At 38.1% G+C, this 7,485-nt stretch overlaps 1 long non-coding RNA gene across 1 annotated transcript in view; it reads left to right on the forward strand.

The window, feature by feature from the left end:
- LOC138820431 (uncharacterized) overlaps positions 1–6,055 on the forward strand; it is a 31,257-nt gene extending 25,202 nt beyond the window's left edge. The window contains exons 2-3 of the long non-coding RNA XR_011369881.1: positions 765–852; positions 5,603–6,055. This is a non-coding gene — a long non-coding RNA (uncharacterized lncRNA). The remainder of the gene's footprint in view (positions 1–764; positions 853–5,602) is intronic.
- Positions 6,056–7,485: the final 1,430 nt, after the last annotated feature.

The following is a 7,485-nucleotide window of genomic DNA, read 5'->3' on the forward strand; positions in this document are numbered from 1 at the left end:
AAAAAAAACAAACAAACCTCTGCCTTTTTGTGTGTGTGATATTGGAGACAGAACTCAGGGCCTTGTGCTCCTAGTGTTCCTCCACTTGAGTAATTCCTCCAAATGTGCTCATTTCTCAGCTGAGGTCCTGCAAACATTTCTGCCTAGGCTGGTCCCAAACATGTGGTTTGCACAGGAAGTAGAAATAGCCATGAGGAAAGACACATGTGGATGTGTAGTTGTATATATAGCTATTGAAGGTAAAATATTCTTACACAGAGGCATCCCCCTCTAAAGTCTAATCACCCAATGTAGACTTGTACATGGTATTTGTAAGCAAGTTTAGATGGGGAGAGAGATAGTGGTATGGAATAAATTTCTAGGAAGAAGTAATTCTGCAAAGGGCATGTTCAGGGAAGTGAACAACCTAAGAAAATTAGAGATTTGTGACAGTTTCTCAGCAATTGCAGACTGTGAAGGAAATGGCCCAGCAAGGTAAGTGTGCTTACAGAAGCTATAGGCCAAGCTACTTTGAACAATGACTGGTTTGGTTTGTCACCAGAATGTTCCTGCAGGGGTAAGAGTACTGGCTTATTTCAGATTGCTCAGCCTCAGGTCAGCCATGCTAGGCTCCTTGCTATCAGTATACTTGTTTCATTGTGTGCCATAAGAAAAACACTTTCTTTGATGCTTATCATGATCAGGACAATTGTGAGGGCCATAAGGTTTCAGACTATGACAATAAATGTATTCATTCATTCATTCATTCATTTTTGATGTTTCAGTGTTGTTCTGCCATAGGTCTTGCTGTGCCAGCCACAGTTGAGTCATACCTCCAAGCTTCCTACCAACACCTGAATGAAAGTATTATAGGTGTGTATCCATCTGTTTATTTTATCTTCTATGTTGTATGGTTTCCAACCTTGAATTGATTATTCAAAGAAACCTCCAAGACTGTATAATAAAAGAAAATAATTTCTTTGGATGCTTGTATATGAGAGGAACAGTCAGCAGCTATGTAAAAGAGCCTTGTGTCCTGAGATGGGTTGCATAGTGTTTATGACTTTGAAGTTATGCCTGTGTGTCCCTGTTTGTATGTCCTGAGGTTTGAACTGAGGTCCAAGGTGCTGTCCTGAATTTTCTTTTCAAAACTAGTTCTCCATTACTATAATCTTGCATTTGAAAATTAATGTTTGTTTGTCATAGGGCTTGAACTCTGGGTTGACATTGTCCCTCAGTTCTTCAGCTCAAAATTAGCATTCTGTCCCTTGAGCCACAGCACCTGTTTTCTGGTGGTTTAATGGAGATAAGAGTCACACGGACTTTCCTGCACAGACTGGCTTTGAACCGTGATCCTCAGTTCTCAGCCTTCTGAGTAGCTAGGATTACAGACATGAGCCACTGGCATCCAGCTGGAAATTACTGGGGTTTTTAAACATAGCAAATATTATTGACAAGTAAACAACTGTGGCCTCATCAGAAAGAAGCCCCTTTGCTTTCCACCATTGTCCCATTCCTATAATCTTACCTCAGAAGGATGAGAACTGGAGAATCATGGTTTGAAGAAACTCCTAAAAACAAGTCCACAAAACTCCATCTGTAGTTAACTAATCAAAGTACAGAATGGAGGCCTGATTCAGTTGGAAGAGTGTCAGCTGTGAGCAAGCAAACAAATCCTAAAGAACATGAGTTCATGTTCTTAGTTTAAGTGGTTGCAAAATATGTAGATGACATCCAGGCAGACAGTCAAATAAATAGAAGATGATAGATCACACTTTCTTGTTGCAAGTTGATCCCACAAGGTAAAACAGCTCATAATACTGGATAAAATATAACTTTTAAATTATGAATTGGATTTGAGATGATACCCAATGCATACAATTCTTGCAGCTCCAAAAATAGCTATTTGCACCCCCACAAATACCAGTTTTTGAAATCAGAGCCTTGCCCTTTCTTGCCTTTGCTTCCTCATCTAGCCGAGCTCTCTCTCTCTCTCTCTCTCTCTCTCTCTCTCTCTCTCTCTCTCTCTCTCTCTCTCTCTCTCTCTCTCTCTCTCTCTCTCTCTCTCTCTCTCTCTCTCTCTCATATAACTCTCATTCCATGAGATTCAATTCCCTTGTCTTACAAAAAATTCAGCAATTTTCATTGTTCTGTTTCCATACATGAAAATAAGTTACATCAAGACTTAAAACCTTTAGCTTTGGGATATACCACTTGGGGTAGCTGGTGGCATACTCATCATTAGACATTTCCAGTCCTGAGAATGGTGGTTACATCTATTGGGAAAGCAGAGGAGGAGCACTGGAGGGCTGCTTAAGCATCTTGAAGACCAAAGAGTACCAGATGGTTAGAGGAAGCCTTGGTTCTCCATCAGGTACCGGAAGAGGGGTGCAGAAAAGTTCTGGTAACTGTTGATTTTGCTATTACCTGTCACAGAAACAGTACTCCAATTTTGATTCAGGTGACCACCCACAAATACACCATTGGTGTATTTTCCAGGCATGAAGTATAAAGCCAGCAAAGCATGAAATCCCTTGTAATGACTTATTTAACAAGAGTCCATGACTTTTTGAGAAGATTGGACCTGGGGCCTAAACCCAGGATATAGAGTGAAGGGAACAGAAAGGCACTGGGCAGAGCAGAGTGCCTGTGGCATCCCAAAATGGTTGATTAGAGTAACAGCAATTATTGTGCACTTCAGTCTAGTCTACATAGGTGGGTTTCAATACTGTAGTTGGATCCACTTACAACGAATGGGACAATGGTTGGAGGCAAAGGGGCTTCTTACCAATGGGGCCACATTTGTTCATGATATTTGTCAAGAATAGTTTTGCCATTTTTTAAAGCAGTAATTTTCAGCTGGGTGCTAGTGGCTCATGCCTGTAATCTTAGCTACTCAGGAGGCTGAGAACTGAGGATCATGGTTCAAAGCCAGGGTGGGCAGGAAAGATCATAAGATTTTTAAGACTTTTTTATGTATCTAATCAAGCCTATTTCCTATTTCACCCTGACAAAAGCAATGTGAAATGTGTAAAAAATATCAGGTTCAAACAAAAATCAATCCAGCAAGATACATTTGCAGTTTTAAAAGTTACAAGAAAAGTAGTGCCTTGTGGTAAAGTTTCTTACTCAACAATTTCGAATGTCTCAGTGTCTGTGTATAAAAAGATTATGGCAAGGCACGAGTGGCTCATGTCTTTAATCTTAACTATGAAGGAGGCTATGATCAGAGGATTTAGATTCAGTCAGCCTGGAAAGGAAAATCTGATAATCTTTTCTACAGTTAACCAGCAAAAAGCCAGAAGTGGAGATGTGGTTCAAGTGGGTAGAGTGCAAATCTTGAGGGAAAAAGTCAATAGATAACCTTAGGCCTTGTGTTTTTGCATTCGAGTCTCTGTACACACACACACACACACACACACACACACACACACACACACACACACACACACACACACACACACACACACATTATGGAAATTTGGCAGTGTGTAAAAATGTGAAAGGAAAATAATTTTCAGAAATTCACATGTATGTTTTCAAGATGACTTACTTTCCTCTTGATGAAAGCAATAGCAATATGATTATGCCCATTTTAAATGTCTCTGGATTTAGTTATCATAGTCCTTTAATAGTTCAGGAGTTTATCACTAGGCTTAATATAAGAACTCCTGTCTTTATAGAATTAAAATAATTTTCTTTATATTGTCAAGTGTGCTGGACATTACAAACAATTCTATACCATTTTAATAGATTTTTTTTTGCATTTTGTAAACTGAATATGTCTTTTCTTTTGAATGACTCATGAGAAAGAGGTGGTGCCTCTTTGAATTTGCTTCTTTCAATATTGAACTCGGACATAGCTAAGCATTTCCAATCTCTCTTCTAAAACTCACCTTAAGACTCACCTTTGAAAATTAATTAACTTTAAGATTTCTTGCCATTTAAGTTGCAGACTTTGATTCTGCAAATCTCAGGTGTCAGCTCTTGCAGTGTCATGTAGTTCTTGTGAGACTGTTTATTTTCCTGGTGTGTATAATTTGTCAGATGTACTCAGCTTACAGTCCCATTATAAGTTTCAAATACATAGAAAATAAATCTGACGTTAATATTCTGATAAAACATTTAGCTCCTTCATGTACACGTTCTATATCCATGAATTCAACTCACTTTTGATCACAATGATTTAAGAGAGTGATTTGATCTGTCAGGAAACTGTACATGCATTTCTTTTTCTCAGGGTTTCCTAAACAATAAAAATACTACTTGTGAAGCATTTATATAATATGGAGCATTTTAACTTCTTTAGATATGGGAGGATATGGATGGGTTCTGAATTGATAATGTGTATTTTGGCACTTTTAAAATATAAAAAAAGAAAGGAAGAGTGGGGTGGAAGGAGGGGAGGCCCATCTTGGAGCCAGTTACTAGATATAGGGTCAACCAAAGGAGATCACCTGCTTTCTTGAGGTGGGCTGGGTCTGTAGGGTTTGTCCATTACACAATGGAGGCTTCTCTGCTTCAGAATTCCAGGAATTCCATTGGATGGCCACCAGGAAGCAGGAAGTATGGGTTCCTCAGGGCATTCCACTTAGGCTGTCCTGAATAATCCTGTCCAATTCAGGAAGAATCACAAAATGAGTGTGTTGTGTTCAAATAATTTTGGGAAGCGTCGGGTTAAGCAGGAGTAAGTGCTTCCTCAATGTCAAACACTTCAAAATGTTAACATGCTGATTTTTGTCATGAAGCTAAAACATAACCTCTTTGCCAGTCAGAGGCTTCAAAGCTATACATGCCCATTGGTGGTTTGCCAGAAGGAACTTGACTACCCTCTAGCGTTGCTGCTGAGAATTATCCATACAGGAATTACCTTTCATACAGAAATTACCTGTATGAAAGGTAATAGCCAGAGGGCAAGGGGGTGGGGATGGCGGCGTGGGAAAAAAGTCCAGTCTTTATTCTTTTCCTGGGCATGTGGTCAAGCCTGACACTTGCTCCAGTTCCAGAGCAGGTTTGAATGCAAGAATCACTACCTAATTCCTGAAAAGTAGGAGTTGGTAGGAGGAGAAACACAGTGGAAAAGGGCATCATATTTAGTCTACACCTTGATTTATACCTGCATTAAGCACCAGCTGCATCCCTTACAGCTGCACCCTTCTTTCCACTCCTTTGTTTAGATTGGCATTGGTTGACAAGGTGGTATAGTAGTTGAGGATCCAGCCTCTGGGCTTGAAAACTGGCCCTACTGTTTATTATTCTGTGTGCATAGAGGAGGTTCCTTGGCTTCTCAATGATTTGTAAAATGAAATCAGCTCTCATCAAGCTGCTGCACACATGAAATGCACTAACGGTTTTTCCATTTGAATGAAGCCACTCAGCAAAATTCCTCATATATATATATATATATATATATATATATATATATCTTATATATTTATAGATATAGTATGTATTACATACATTATGTATGATATACACATATTATAAATAGTACAAAACACGTACGTAATCACAACAAGAACAGCCAAGGCACAGCTTCTCCCCCAAAAAATGTATAAGAAGGCAGGGACAGACAAACACCTCTTAGTTCTAACTCACAATTTTAATGGTTTTAACTCTCCAGTTAAGCATCATAGATTGTCCAGTTGGATCAAAAAGCAATATCCTTCTATCTGCTTTCTTCAAAAGACACAACTTACCCACAAAAATGAACATTCTGAAAGTGAAAGGCTGGAATAAAATATATCAAGCAAATGGCCGCCATAAAGAGATGGGAGTTACTATACTAATGTCAGATAAAATAGACTTTAAATTAAAATCAATGAGAACTGACAAAGAAGGTCACTGCATTCTAATTAAGGGAACTCTCCTTCAGGTGGATATTATGATTTAAAACATCTACTCACCAAATAATGGAGCACCAGAAGAAGTGCTACTTTCTCTCAAATCTCACATAGATCCAAAGACATTAATTGTGGGGGACTTTAATACACTACTATCCCCACTAAATAGATCCACCCAGCAAAAAGTCACCAGAGAAACTTCGGATCTTAAAATTTGCATAGATCAACTAGTCTTAACCCACATCTACCAAATATTTGACCCAGCCCCATCAGATTACACCTTTTTCTCAGTAGCACATGGAACATTCTCCAAATTAGACCATATTCTAGGCCACAAAGAAAATCTGTCTAAATTCAGAAACATTGAAATTATACCCTGCATTCTCTCAGACCAGAAGGGAAAAAAATTAGAATTCAATACCAAAAGCCACCAAAGTAAATACTGTAACACATAGAGGCTGAACAACACAATTTTGAACCACCAGTGGGTCATGGAAGATATTAGAAAGGAAAATCAAATGTTCATGATATTCAACAAAAATGTTCACACAAATTACCAGCTCCTCTAGGACACAGCAAAGGCAGTACTCACAGGCAAGTTTATAGCTCTGAGTTTGCACATTATCAAATTGGAAAGATCTGAAACCAACAATTTAATGAGGCAACTAAAGCTTTTTGAAAAAAAGAACAACAAGCCAAACCCCAATCCAGTAGATGGAAGCAAATAAAATTAAATCCGAATTAAATGAATTAGAGTCCAAAAAAAAACTATAGAAAGAATTAACAAAACAAAGAGATGGCTCTTCAAAAAAATAAAATTGACAGACCCTTAACAAATCCTATGGAATGGAAAAAAGAGAACACACCCACATAAACAAACTCAAGAGAGTACAATGGAAATATAACTACAGAAACAGCCAAGATTCATAATATATAAGGGGATACTTCTCAAACCTTTATACTAATAAGTTTGAGAATCTAAAAGATACGGACTAGTTTCTAGCAAATATTGACATGCCCAAACTTAACCAAGATGATTTAAAACCACAGACCCATATGAAGCATCGAAATAGAGCAGCAATAAGAGACCTCCCACCCAAGAAAAGTCCAGGACTGGATGGATTTACAGCTCAATTCTACAAGGCCTTCAAAGCAAAACTCACACCAATACTTCTCCATCTCTTTAATGAAATGCAGAGCAAAAATTCACTATCACACTCTTTTTATGAAACCAGCATAACCCTCATCCCCAAACCAGGCAGGGACTCATCAAAAAAGAGAATTATAGACCTATTTTTTGATGATTATTGACAGAAAACTTCTCAACAAAATGTTGGCCAATCGACTTCAACAAGTCATGAAAAGAATCATACACCATTATCAAACAGGATTCATTTCAGGGATGCAAAGCTGGTTCAATATATGCAAAACAATATAATTCATCACATTAACAAGAGCAAGGATGAGAACAACATAGTTATCTCAATAGATGCAAAAAAAGAAACATTTGACAAGATCCAACACCCCTTTATGATGAAGGCTTTCGAAAACTAGGAATCCATGGAACATTCATCAATATAATAAAGGCTATATATGACAAACCTGCAGCCAGCATTATACTTAATGGTGAAAAGTTAAAGCCATTTCCTCTAAATTCAGGAAT

The sequence above is a fragment of the Dipodomys merriami genome, unplaced genomic scaffold (assembly GCF_024711535.1).
Source record: "Dipodomys merriami isolate MVZ:Mamm:240054 unplaced genomic scaffold, mDipMer1.0.p SCAF_883, whole genome shotgun sequence".
Classification (NCBI taxonomy): domain Eukaryota; kingdom Metazoa; phylum Chordata; class Mammalia; order Rodentia; family Heteromyidae; genus Dipodomys; species Dipodomys merriami.